Consider the following 14842-nt stretch of genomic DNA (forward strand, 5'->3'; position numbering starts at 1 on the left):
TTAAGAATCTGATGTACTTTCCTGCCTGATCTGGTTTTGAGTCATGATCCTCAGCTCTTAGCTTCCTGAATAGCTAGGATTACAGGTATGAGCTACTGGTGCCTGGCTGAACTTTTAAGACCTGTTTTATTGTTTCCCTGGCTTCTATTAATACACAAATTAGGAAAACAATTCTATATAAGCATATCATTTTGGGAGACATTTAAAAAACTAGGTTTGAAACCAACTTTTTATTTGTAAGTAAAAAGATAAATTGCCATAATACATATTAGATAAATTACATGATAGTCCCCACTTATCTTGGAAGACAGTCTTGCTAAGCAAGACTTGAATTTCAAGTAGATCCTTAGGGACCAAAAGAAACAAGGGTACAGATCCATGGGAATGACTCCTAAACCCATGGTGAGTTCGTTTAGAGAATTGATATTAATTGACATTAATATCAAGGAATCATAAAATAATGTTAAAAACTATCCAAATAATGGAAATGTAATGTATTTTTCTTTTCCTTGTAAATGAAACTCATAAAAGAGCTGAAAAAATCAGACATCTTACTTATAATGTTTGAGAAATAATCAAAATAATACTCCCCTAAGTGGTAATTAACTGATGCTTGAAAAGACAAAATAAGTTATATTTAAAGATTTATTTTGTTTTCCAAAGTGAGAATGGCAGAATACCTGAGACAGATGACTGCTTTGAAAAAGGAAACAAACAAATATGCTCATCAAAATCTAGTATGTTCTTAAATTTCTTTTATCAGCATCACTATTTTTTGTTATTTGAAGCAGATGTTCATCTAAACATAGTTGTTTGCTTCATGCCATCAAGATACGATAAACATGATAATTATACATTCAACCTTAATTCATGTATGTCCTAATTTTCACTTTATCAAAATGATTTTGGTATTTCATCCCACAGTTTATGCAAACTCACACACACCTGCAATGAAAATGTTGTTCTAAATTTCATGTTTGAATATAAACAGAGTAAAAGAAATCTCTAAACTACTGAAAAAAAGTGATCTTTTTTTTCTAACACAAGTGGCAGCCTCATTATTCGTACTAATTATCCATCTTATTTCATTTTAAAAAAGGGCATTCCAGGCATTTAAATTGCAGGTTTGTCTTTTCTTGATGGATTACTTGAGCAATGGCAGATCTTGATGTCTTTTCTTCAAGCTTCTGAAGACTGAATCTAAGGCCTCATGCTTTCTAAACAACTGCTCTACCAATTGCGTTTCACTTCCAATATTTTTTTTTTGGTTGGTTGTGGGGCTTGAACTCTGTGCCTGGGTGCTGTCCCCAAGCTCTTCAACTTAAGACTAGTGCCCTACCACTTGAGTCAGAGCATTACTTCTAGTTTTTATTTTTTTTTCAATTTTTTATTGTAATTAGTAAAAGGGTTACATGATATTTGCCAGATAGAAGGTGCATTAATTCACATACATTGATACCCTTTCACATGTCTTGGTACCCATTATCCTCCCCCCCCCACCACTTCTGGTTTTTCTGGATGTTAATTGGAGATAAGAGTCTCTTGGACTTTCGTGCCCAGGCTGGCTTTGAATTGTGACCTTCAGATATAAGCCTCCGGAGTGGCTAGGATAACAGGTGTGAGCAACCAGCACCAAGCTAAAATATTTGGTTTTTAATTTTCTTGAGAGAGTCTCTTACTCATTTTATGAGAGTTGTATATGAACTCTTAACCACCTTTCTTCTTTTGCCTCCCATGTAGCTGAGATTATAGTTATGTGATACCACAGCAGCCTTCCTTCTTTGCTAGAAATTTCTCTTTCTTTCAAAACACCCACAATTTTGGAGGGATCAGTCATGGGACTTGAACTCAGGGCCTGAGGAATGTCCCTGACCTTTTATGCTCCAGACCAGTGCCACTTCTGGTTTTCTCATGGTTAATTGAAGGTAAGTAACTCTGAGACTTTTCTGCCTGGGATTGCTTCAAATTGTGATCCTCAGATCTCAACTTCCTGAGACGCTAGGATTATAGGTGTGAGTCACTGGTGCCTGGCCCATCCACAATATCTTTGGAAATTGTAACATAATAACCCAACTTAAATATTGATTTTGTAAATGTGTGATAAGATGGGAGTTTAAACAGACCAGAGCCTAATTATTGACGAAAGGGGTAATTCTCAAAGTGATGAACAATTCTACCTTTGGTGGCTCCCGAAGGGTGGAGGGAGGTAGAGGGTAGAGGATGAGAGGATGCTTCATCTCAGGGCCTGAGCATGTCCCTTAGCTTTTTCATTCAATGCAGGCACTCTGCCACTTGAGCAACAACTTTGTTTCTGGCTTTTTAGAGGTTCATTGAAAATAACAATCACACAAACTTTCCTGTCTGGGAAATCTTTCAACTGTGATCCACAAATCTCAGCTTCCTGAGTATCTAAGATTAGAAGCATGAGCTATCAATACTTGGTTCACAATTCTACAGGTTATGTTTAACATCAGTGTTGTGAAATGCATTGCCAAAGCTTTAAGAAAATTTAGTTTATAATTAAATAATATTCTAATTGGGGGAGGGATGAAGAGAGAACATGGCTCTTTCCAAATATTTTCAATCTGATGATGATTTGGTCATGACTTTTTAAATGTAGTGATGACTGAAATTCGTTGATCATGTATTAGAAAATTTAAAAGGCAACATTCTTGTTAAGGTAAACATTAACTGAATTATAGGATCAAAGTTGAATATGAAATAACTTGAAGCAATATGATTAACTGATTTGAATTCCACTCAATACTTATTCAGATAACATAATTTCTGCATATTACCTTGTCAAGTCCTGTGACTCTAGATCTGCCCAGAATGCATTAAAATAATAACTTTTCAACATCTTGAAATTATCACGCTTACTCAGGAATCTGTGAACTATCACATGTGTTCTATTAATTGTAGCTGACAGATTGTCATAATCCCAATAAGGATATATTTATTGACTAGATAAAGTATTAACATCAGAACAGAGAAGAGCCCAGTGATTGTCCTATTATGTCTTTTGCTGTAAGTAAAAAATGTGTGGCAGTACTTAAGAGTTTTGTCCCACGGAAAACCCAAATGAAAACAAAACAAAATGAAATTAAAACCTTTTATGTTGTCATAAATAACAATGAAAGTCAAGGATTTTTTTGACTAGTTACCTCCCTATTTTTTTGAAAAATCCCATAAAATCACTCTACAAATAAAAATTAATCTTAATTGGAAGGGAAACTTCTGGTCTGGGTGTGGTATTGCCATTTGGTCATAATCTCTACTTCACAGGATCTAGAGACATAGACATAATATTCACATCCTCTGTTGATCTTTCCAGTCACCTCTGTACTGTTCCCTTTTTACTCTTTCATGTACTTAGTAGTCTCCTTTGGCTATCATGTCGTTTGACTTTCTTGACTTTACATATAAAAGAAACCACGAATACTTTCCTTTCTGGAACTGACTTACTTCATTTTTGTCCATTTTCAAGCAAATGTGATATTGTCAATCTTCTTTATGGCTGAGTAAAATTTCGTTGTACATATCAACTATATTTTCTTTATCCATTCATCTATCTACTGATAACTTAGGCTGGCTCAATAACTTGGCTTTTGTGAATAGAGCTATGATAAACATTGGTAATAAGGTATTTCTATAATAAACTGACTGATGTATTTGGGCATATACTCAGAAGTAGTATTGTTGGAACATATGGAAATTCTATTTTTAATTTCTTGAGGAGCTTCCATACTGATTTCCACAGTGGTAGAATTAATTTGCACTCCCACCAGCACTGAATAAGCATGTGGAAAAATGTTCAACATTCTTTTTTTTTGCCAGTCCAGGGCCTGAGCGCTGTCCTTGTACTTTCTCAAGGCTAGAGCTCTACCACTTGAGCCTCAGCACCACTTCCAGCTTTTTTGTATGTATGTGGTACCAAGGAATCGAACCCAGGTCTTTGTGCATGCTAGGCAAGCACTTTAACCACTAGGCCAAACTCCAGGCCCATGTTCAACATTCTTAACCATCAAAAAAAAAAATGTTACTCAAAATGATGTTGAGATTATACCTCACTCTAGTCAGAAGAGATATCAGGAAAACAAACAAGCAAGCAAATACTGGGGGACGATGTAGGGAGAAGGTTATCTAAAAATTTTGGCTCATTGAAACCATAAGACTGAAAAATATACTAAGAATATAATCAGGTATTTTCCTGATTAAACCATTAAGCCTCTTGTTAAATAAGCTTATGTTGGCATGCAAGGATATTATTCAATATTCTGTTTTAATATTTAAAAACTTAACACTTTTAAAATTTATTGTTTATTTTTACCTTGTGTGGCTTCTTAAGTTTGTATAGGGGGTAAAATGAACATGTCTAGGTATCCATTGTTTTTTTTTGTTGTTTGTTTGGTTGGTTGGTTTTTCTGTGGGTCTTGCAGCTTGAACTCTGGTCCTGGGTACTGTCCCCAAGCTCTTCAGCTCAAGGCTATCTACCACCCTACCCCTTGAGCCACAGACCCACTTCTCTTTTCTAGTGATTAACTGGAAATAAGACTCTCACAGTCTTTAGTGCCTAGGCCAGTTCTGAACTGTGTTTCTCAAATCTCAGCCTCCTGAGTAGTTAGGATTACAGGTGTGAGCTACCACACCTAGCTTCCAATGTTTCTTGCCCAGTCACCCCTTACATCCTTCTCTCCATTTTGTCTGCCCCTACCTAGAACTTATTTCCATTTCCTACTTCCCTTATCACCAGTGTATATCAAGTATTCTGGCTGTATTTGTCTCTGTTCTCTTTATCACTCATCCCTCCTGCAACTTCCTCTCTGACATATTCTTAAGTGAAACTTGTGGCTTCACAGAAATGTGATGAGTTGAAGATGCTCAATGAACATTGATGAGGTAATAGAGGATAAGATCTGATTAATTGTAAATACTACAGTATCATCTAAGTGCTAAATTTAATATAATATGACTTAAAATTTCTCACAGCTATTCACCTTTCTCATGACAATAGTTTCAAATAATTATGAGCTGTGGATGGTCAGCAATGCCACAGGATATAAACTCTCTCAAGAGTTGTGACCGACTCTCTGAAGGAGCACAAATATCCCTTAATGGAATAGTTCTGCAGGAAATGAATCACGGAATGCCACCATATGTGGTCTAGTCAACTGAGGAGTTCTATTTTAAAGAAAGGAAACTTTCTTACCCTTACTTTTTCCCCTACTTTCTCTTTCCTTTAGGTTTCTTACATAAAATTTTGTGTTTGACTTTTAAATTATAACCCACAACATAAGTAAAATGACATTATGATTACAAAACCCTATTTTCTACCTCTATTACTTAAATTCTCTCTCTCTGCAATTGAGCTTACCTATTTTATTTTACAACATAACCATCTTCAAATCTAACAAGAAGCTGTTACTTAAGAGCTCACTGTCTTTGATGCTGAGAAATTTTGAAACCAGAAATTCAAATGGATTCTTTTAGATAAGGAAGTATTCACTGGAACATGCAAGAACTAGTTGTACAGATAAATATTGCTATATGCCAAGTCCTTTTGAAATATATGCCTAATTTTGTTTTCTTGTTTGTGAATGTATGTACTTATTTCATAGTCCTTAAGGCAGAGGTTAAATTATTCCATAACTCATGATTGTTATCTTACTGTTGATACATTTTCACTCTAATTCACATCCTTCATTTCTTTTTTCCATCCTGTAGAGCCTATGAGTCTAACATGCTAGATATATACTTAGATTTTTCTTTTTTAGTGCTGGGAGAAGGACTTGAATTCAGGACCTTATACTCTCATTTGCCTTTTTTTTTTCTTTTTCTGAAGACTGGCATTCTGCCACTTGAGCTACAGATCCATTTCCAGATTTTTGGTGGTTAATCAGAGATAAGCATTTCACAGATTTCTCTGGCTGGACTGACTCCAAATTAAATCACAATCCTCAAATCTCTGCCTCCAGAATAGCCTCCTCAATACATAGGATTACAGGAGAGAACCATCAATGCCAGGACTGAAGACTGATTTTTTAATATATCCTTTAAAATTACCCAGTAGAATTTATGACACTTTTGTTTCATAAATATTAATACAATGTTTTATCTTTTTTTTTCCAGCCCTGGGCTTGAGCTCAGGGCTTGAGCACTGTCCTTGGACTTTCTCAAGGCTAGCACTCTACCACTCGAGCCTCAGCACCACTTCCGGCATTTTGCTATGTATGTGGGGTACCAAGGAATTGAACCCAGGTCTTCATGCATGCTAGGCAAGCACTCTACCACTAGGCCAACAATGTTTTATCTTTTTAAGAAAATCTTTTATATTTAACCTGTTTTAATTAATTGGTCCTTTTTATTTAAAAAGCTCTATCTCTTTTCTTCTTCTTTTAAAGAGCATGATGTTTTTCATGCTTTTCTTGCTACTTTAGGTCCTTTAAAGTCCATGTATACATAGGCCTGTAAATCACTGAAAGATTTGTGAATCCCAGGGTTAAAAGTGAATCCCAAGGCTCACATTTTGTTTCTTGAAGGTTTTGTCTGTGCCTGGCGAGCTCATTTCTTTACAAGTTCATGCTGATATGAAGGCGACCACATTTCAAGCCTACGCGTATCCCTGCTGTCACTATTCCTTCACTGCCACGGATCAGATGCCTTCCACATGTGCTCTCGGAGTCACGACAGCACCAGGTGTGGACACATGGGAGGCTCAGTGATGATTTATTCCTACCAGCCCAAATTCATAATTGAAGTTCCAGCCATTGCATGGTTGGGAAGATTATCTTATACTTAAGATGAAAACCTCTGGATATATATGGTCTGGACAGCACTTTCAGGACATTTAAAGCCGGAAATCTGATGATGAAAGTGAAGCTGTCCAGTGTTCTATGTTAGCTTTCTACTGTTTATGCCCCCGAATGAGTGTCAGAGACTAGGGACTTTCCATCTACCCCTGGAGAAAAGCAGGCAACCCAGCCAGTGGTAAGAATTTGGTAATATTCAGCAAAATTCGGTTTGAATGGATTCAAAAGTAAACTGCTCCTATTACAAGCTAATAACAAATTAGAAGCAGACATTTATGTGGAAAGAAGCATAGAAACTGCAAAGCTATTTAAAGGCTTTTGTTTACAGTAAATATTATATATATGCTTATTTGGTTATTTGAAATAGGATAGGGAAGGGGGAAAACAAGATGAGGGGTGGGGGTGGGGGGAGGGAAATGGGGACCAAGACAGGAGAAAGGGTATCAATGTTTGTGAAGGAATGTACCTTCTATCTGGTGAATATAATGTAACCATTCTATTAATTACAATAAAAATATATGGAAAAAATAATAAAAACAAAAGGTGAACAATTACTCTTGATGATAAAGTGAACTAAAAAATCCATACTCTTTAATTAATTGAGAGACTACATAAAACAAAGCTATGACCAATCTAAGCATTATAATTTTTAGCTTCAAGGTATTCTCAAGGAAGTGAAATGGCTTGGAAATTTATGGTAAACCCCTTGGGAGATAGAGAAATCTTCCCAAGAAAAGTCAAAAATGTCGATTACATTTAAAAGATTGTTACTGTTCTAGGCTTTCTAGTAGGTTGATGCTCCTATGGGGTTTACTTCATAACCAACAGGGGATGTTGGGCACATAGTGAAAAGAACTGAATTATATTATTTGGGTTGATTTTTGATACTCTGAGTTTTACCTGTTGTTCTACTGCTTACCCTTTCTTCCAGGAAACAGAATATACAAGTCACTTTTTCTCAATAAGTTCAGGGAGAATGAGAGGTCTCTCTAATGAGTATAGGCTTTCATGTATGGGTCATTGGAAGATTATGGAATTAGCCGGCTGAGATGGCTTTAGCCTAGAATCCTAGTTACTTGAAAAAGAGTAGAAATCAGGGAGTTAAATTATCAGTGTAGCCCAACTGTAAAAGTTCAAAAGACTTCATCTTAACCAATAGCTAGGTACACTGATGTGCATCTGCGGTTCTAAAATATGGAAATATGATGGCATCTATCTATCCTCCCAGAAATAAGAAGCACAAATACAGCAACATTATAGTCCAGACCATCCTATCTTGAAAATAACCAGCTCCAAAATGTACTGAGTAGAATAATGGCTCAAGGGGTAGAGTGCCTACCTTGCAAGCATGAGGCCCTAAGTTTATACCCCTGAACTGACAAAAAGAAAGCTTCTGTTATTAGATAGTTCTCACATCACTGAATTGTGTGCTTTGTCAATCATACTAGGTAAAAATATGATTTCTGTCCTACAAAACCAAAATGGAGACTTCCTTTTTCAGCCTCTGTCCCCTCTGCTGCTCCAGTCTCACATCAATGACATTTGTCATAATGCAGTTGACCCTGTTAGTCTGAGACTGGTGGATTTTAGAATGAAGTTCTCTGTCTCCTAGTTTCAAACAGCTTTGGATGTTTAATCACCATTCCTCTCCACCAGACAATTCTTTTCCAAACATGCAAGGGATAAGTGTTTTTAGTATTACTAGAACATTTTCATTTTTCTCTGTTGTTAATATTTTGCTTTTTTGCCACATAAATCTTTGGAAGGATCAGACTATGTGTAGGATCCATTTTTCTTGAATAATGTCACGAAAGCCATATGGTTTATATCACAGCTTTGGACAGAGTTATTACAATGTTGGAGTACTTTGATAAGTTTAATCAACAAAAAGAACATTTGAAACATTTTCTTTAAAAGATGAGATATAGATGTAGTACTGTTTTTTTTCATTAAAGTAGTTAAACTTCTTTTTGATAGCCACTGAACCTCAGTATCCTTAAACTTTGCAAATAAACAAGAGATATGTGTCTTAAACATCCTAGGTTGGAATGGATATCTTGGTTGGAACAAATCCATCACAGAACCTTAGTGTTGATGTTAAGCGTTGGGTCTCAGTACCCCAACAGTGTTCACGTAGTGAGATAGGTGGTAAAGGACTGACTCAGTGGTAGGGTTACTCTTTTGTACTTTCATTTGTACTTTAAAAATGAAGAAAATCCGGGTTGGGAGTTTTGCCTAGTGGTAGAGTGCTTGCCTTGCATGCACGAAGGCCTGGGTTCGATTCCTCGGTACCACATACATAGAAAAAACCTGGAAGTGGTGCTGAGGCTCAAGTGGCAGAGCTCTAGCCTTGAGAAAGTCCAAGGACAGTGCTCAGGCCCTGAGTTCAAGCCCAGGACCTGCAAAAAAAGAAAAAAACCAGTTGAAGAAAATCTTACAGACTTGCAGAATGTCACTTGCAGTTTGGTCTGTTTGGCTAGTGACATTCCTATTTCCAATGCTTTCAGATTTACTGTTGTAGTTATTTTAGTCAATTTTTCATCTTTGCAGTCCACATCTTCATCTTTAATCTAGGCTAGTCCTATTTCAGATAATAGAAATGTAATGGAGGAACATCTTCACTGGATATAATTTTTAATTATAGTTTTGCTCTTCAAGCATTGATTACCATTATAATCACAATACAAGTAAAGAAAATAAAAGAATGGTTACAAGACCTTTCTGATCTGATGTTATGGAATCAAAATTGAAAGCTCTAATTCTGATCATAAGTTTTATGTTATTTGTGTAGTGCTTTTACTATATGGACAATAAACTTACCCTGGTGAGATTTGGGAATCTCTATCAGCTTGATAAATCAATCCATTCAACAATACTTCTTGTGCTCTTTTATGTCTAAATAAAACTCAAAACATAAACACTTCAACTTCCCCACCTGATATATAGCATACATAGAAATTTCTTAAAAAACACAAAAACAAAAACTATGGGGGCTTTTAAAAGATGAAATACCTGTCTCAAGTTTGAGTCAACCAGCCCTAGAAAGTTCATAGCTTCTTTTACATTCCATTCCTTTTTTATTTTTAGCCAAAGTAGGCATTACTTTCTGACTCACTGGTTATTTTGCATATTTTCTTTTTGTCTTTATTGACTCTACTATGTAACTTCCCCCAGAATAGATATTTTGTCTGTCTGGCTTCCTATTATATTTCCAGTGTCTAAGTGCCTGGCACATTCTTGAATGAGTGAATGAAGTCATGACTCTATGGCACAGAAAGGGAAACATAGTAGACTTTCATGGGATGGTAGAGTAGAAATTCCTTTTAAGTCAACTTTGTATGAAGGGAGACAAGATATTTCTTATTAAATCCTTCAGCAGATGTGTTTCTTTGGTATCATGTAATATTCAGGACTTGGCGTGTTTGAAGTCCCACCTTTCTCACCATTTTGTTATTCACAAAGGACAAAGGGTAAACCAGTGGAAGTGTTATTCCCAGGACACTATATTGGAAATAAACTTTACAGTCTTGGTGTGGGGGAGAGTGGGAGGAAAATGAGGGAGGAGGTAACAATGTTCAACAAGAAATGCATGCCTCACCTTACTTATGTAACTGTGTAACTGTAACCCTCTATACATCACCTTGACAATAAATTAAATTAAAAAAATAAAAGTATCCCTTATAGGAGATACTTGGGGTTAGTGTACTTTTGATTTTTTAATAATTTGGAATTGTTACATATAAACAATAATGTATTTTGAGGACAGTACCCAAGTCTAAACACAAAATTCATTGATGTTTCATAACCATTTTATGTATGTAACTTGAAGATGATTATATACAATATTTTCTACTGCATCTCTATTTTGACTATGACTCAATATGTGAGATCAGTTGTGGAATTTTCTATGACAATTGGACAAAGTGTAGTATTTTGGAGAACTTTCAAATTAGGATTTTTAGACTGGAGATGCTCAACCAGTACCATAGCACATTAAACACATGTATCTCTAAATCCCAATAGTAGTAATAATAATAATACCTACTGAAAATCTCGGAGATTTTTGTATGTGAATTTATATACATGGAATGCACCACCAATACGGTCAGGAGAAATACTCCTTCCTAATCCAGCCAGACATCTCTACGAGGTGGTAAAGTTCAGTTGCCCCTGGCAAAATGAAATAGCTTCACAAATTCTTGCTAGCCAAGCATGAAATCTTATACTCTCTGGGGACTTTCCTACTCTCTCCCTAGTCATCTGAAAGTCAGCATGCAATGTGGGGATTAAAAAGAAAAACTAAATAGCTCCTCATATGCACATCTTTTTTTTTTTGAAGAATTTATTTCCTTGTATTTTCTGATCCACTGAAGGCATGACTTTCCTTATCCCGAGATCTTCACTCTAGCAATCACCAGATCCTCACAGTGAACCATCAGTTGGATTTTATATATTTTTACCTATTCAGTTTTGTCACCAAGACAGACACTCTAGGTAATGAAGCCTTATGATCCATAATTTTTTTAAATCACATCATGCCATAACTTGGGCAGATGATGGCTTTTGTTGTTGCTGCTGTTGTTTTAAAATGTGTGCATCATCTGTGGATTTGTCGGATGATGCAAATCAGTATCTCAATTTATTTTAGGGAAAAATGAGTAAATTGAAGAAAAGAAATTTCTATTGAATCCTAAGGTTTTAGGAAAATCCATAGGTGCACAGGCAAATCTAACGTATAAATAGGGAAAAAGGAAGATAGATTGATCAAACATCCAGGCTTGCTTGTGGACTGAAGTTCAGGAATTGAGATATAGGACTAAACCTGTGAAGATTTAAAGAGATGAGAAGGGGATTATAGTAGATATTGGAATGCTATTCATATGCAGCTCCATTTACTCATTGAGTCAATGCATTTTTAAGCACCTACTATGAGCCAAGAACTATACCAGTGACAGGAGATACAAGCCCAGGTACACATAATCTGTGCCATTCACTTGTCCAATGAAACCGAAAAGGCTGGAGCTGTATAAGAGCCTAAAATAGCTTTTCAGTCAAAAAAAATTCTACCCTGACTTACCAGTAAAAATTCTAAGACTCAGAGGTGATGAACAGCTGAAGAGCAGACACTCTTACAATAGGCTCTACCACTTACAGCTCTCCAGAAGCTGCTCTATTAACTGCATTAAATGCGTTCCTTTCTGGCCCCTCTCCCCCAGTAAGTCCTTGAGTAGAGAACCTTGCTGAAGTAAGCTGCTCATCAAACTCTGTGCCCACTCAGCATGTGAATTCTCATCCAATTCATCCTACTTATGAGTATCAGATTCAATTGCAACCTATTATTGGAGTGCAAACAGTAATGTAGAAAGGAATGGCTGAGTTAACAGAGTCACAAACCAAAGGAGAAGTTGATTTTTATAGGAATGTATATGCTATCCTTTGGTTTGTGTTCCAATGAGTTCTGCATATTTTCCACTCTCAACATGCTTGTCACGTTCCATTTTTTATTTAATCACTTCCAAACATAAGCTATATTCACTTGAGAGGGGTCCATACTCTATAAATTTCACCTCTAACCTCAGCACTTTCTTTGGTGTGTTAACATCTCAGATTCTGTTCATACTACCTAGAAATAACTACATGAATAGAAATACCCTCTGAGAATCCATTAGTTAGAGTGACTGCTTTCTTAGCTCAAGGACAAGTGGTTTGACCTTGTCACAATCTGAAGTGGTCTCCAGGGACAGGGGATCTTTTTGAAGGGATTTTACTTCCCATTCTGTTTTCTTTCTCATGTTAAGGTTATCTTTTACCAATGAAAAGAGCTGAAGGAAGCTCTCTTTGAAGCTACTCCAGGAGGCAAACTTATTTCCCATCATCTAGTACTGAGTCTGGTACAAGGCTGGTAATTTATTGGAAAAGCAAATTAAATCAAGTAACTGACTTTTATCCAAAGAAAGACAAAGATTTGTTCAAAGGTTGAAAATGTGTGCTGTAATTTAATCTAATGGGAACATGATTTTAAAGTCTTGAAAGCGTAAGAGTTTTGGAGATAATATATTTCTTTTGGTTGTAGAAAAAAATAGCAATACTTTCTTCATTCCTAGGAGACTAATCTTAATCCTAATCCCAAGTTTATGGCCTAAGCAACTTTCTATGTCTTTTTTATTAACTATTATTCTATCCCCCCCACCATATATTGTCAGGTTTACCAATTCCTTGAAAGTGCATGTGTGTTTACACATTTTCAAATTAGACAATGTTATTCTTAATATCCATCTGAGTGGAGAACTTTTTCTTTCTAGAGGAGCAGACTTTTCATGTATTCATTGCTTTCTGGGACCCAAGTTCACCTTGTGATAAGAAACTATTTGAACTTGTGATTTTCCTTGCCAGCAGGGGCCAGAGAACTTCCCTTCAGCTATCATTGAAACTGTTTCTAGGGAGATAGTTCTCCATTTGCTCTGTCCCCAGGCTTCCTCTGGCTGCTCTGACAGATGGCTTAAATACTGAACTCTCTGTTGCACACCCTTTTGCCTTCAGAGATCATTTCCTACTGAATCCATCCTGGCTCACAGCTCTTCTTAATATAATCTTTTCTTAAAATTTTTAAGCAAAGTACTGTAGGAAAAGTGAGATAGTGCTTGGTACCTAGTTTGTGACTCCATGCATGGATATGGAAACCTATGAAATATTTGTCCCTGACAGGAATCAGCAAGGTCTTCACCGTGGTTCATTTTTAACTTAGGCATACTACAAACAAATTTAAAACTAATGAAACTGATTAAAATAATTATACCCATAGTTCCCATGCAGCCATACTGCTAAATGAATTGATTTTATTTCAGTTACCTTTAAAATTATATGAATTATTTATTTTTTAATTTAATCTTATCATCAGGGTGATGTACAGAGGGGTTAGTTCATCACCTGCTACAGTTGCAGTGAAGATACTTCTTGTTGAACAGTGTTACCTCTCATTTAACCAATGGAGTACTTTTTAAGATTTTGCTTAGTTCCCAATAAATTTGTCATTGTTTATTCTTTGGCACCAGTAAAATATCAAGTCCACTATCTAGCCAAAATAAATGGAACTATTAGTCATTATGCTGGAGAGTATCACTTTATATATATCATAACAGACAGAAGCTATACGTTACTGTTTTCATTAGAAACAAATGCATACTATGATTTAGAATACTATAATTTAGGACATAATAAATTACAATACAAATCTAAATCATTCTAAAGAAGATCTCTCAAAACTATAGCTTACCGTATGTTCCTAAATGACTTCACATTTAAAATGTAGATTGTTCAAGAATAGCTTGATAGGTTAATTACCTTCTTGTTCAGACCTCAAATATTTCCATTTTATTTCAATGTTTTCAGAGGTGGTATTAGTGATCCCACTTCAAACTAAAATTTAGTTATATAGCATTTTACTTATAGGGCTATCAAGGTGACAAGAGGAGAAAAGGATATCTTAGTATGTATAATGTCTTTAAATTGAAAGTGAAATGTCATATCTCAGCCACAAGTAGCTAGCTTAGTGTAAAGCTTTACTTGATGGGTCCAAACTAAAAGAAAAGCTCTATCTGAATAAAATGGAAATGGGTACATCATTGTAATCTTGATACTGTCTCTTATTTTCTTGTAATATTGTCCCAACTTTTATATGACTTAGTGATTGCTCCCAGAACAAAATGACACATATTGATCTGGACTGGTGACTTTGCCTTTTGGAACCAGACACCCTAAGTTTGGACATCAGTTCTGCAGCTTGCCAGTGTGTCTGTCTTGACATTCCATCTCTGTGATTTTTATTTTCCAAGATGGAATGATCTCAGATAATCGTTATGCAAAATAAAAAGATGACACAGTTGTATATGTAGTATGGCGGGCCCTCCATATAGTCTTCTCTACTTTCATGAAGGAATTTAACAAGAACACATGGTGAAGTGGCACTTTCTGCCCATAGTTCTAGTTCTTGAATCACTCTGTTCACTTAATTCTATAAGATTTTAATACCACAT

At 35.8% G+C, this 14842-nt stretch overlaps 1 pseudogene; it reads left to right on the forward strand.

Annotated features, from left to right (window-relative positions):
* The first annotated feature begins 378 nt into the window (after positions 1-378).
* LOC150060834 (polyadenylate-binding protein 1 pseudogene) overlaps positions 379-14842 on the forward strand; it is a 58943-nt pseudogene continuing 44479 nt past the window's right edge.

This window comes from Megascapheus bottae, chromosome 7 (genome assembly GCF_031878675.1).
Source record: "Megascapheus bottae isolate mThoBot1 chromosome 7, mThoBot2.hap1, whole genome shotgun sequence".
NCBI classification, from domain to species: Eukaryota; Metazoa; Chordata; class Mammalia; order Rodentia; family Geomyidae; genus Megascapheus; species Megascapheus bottae.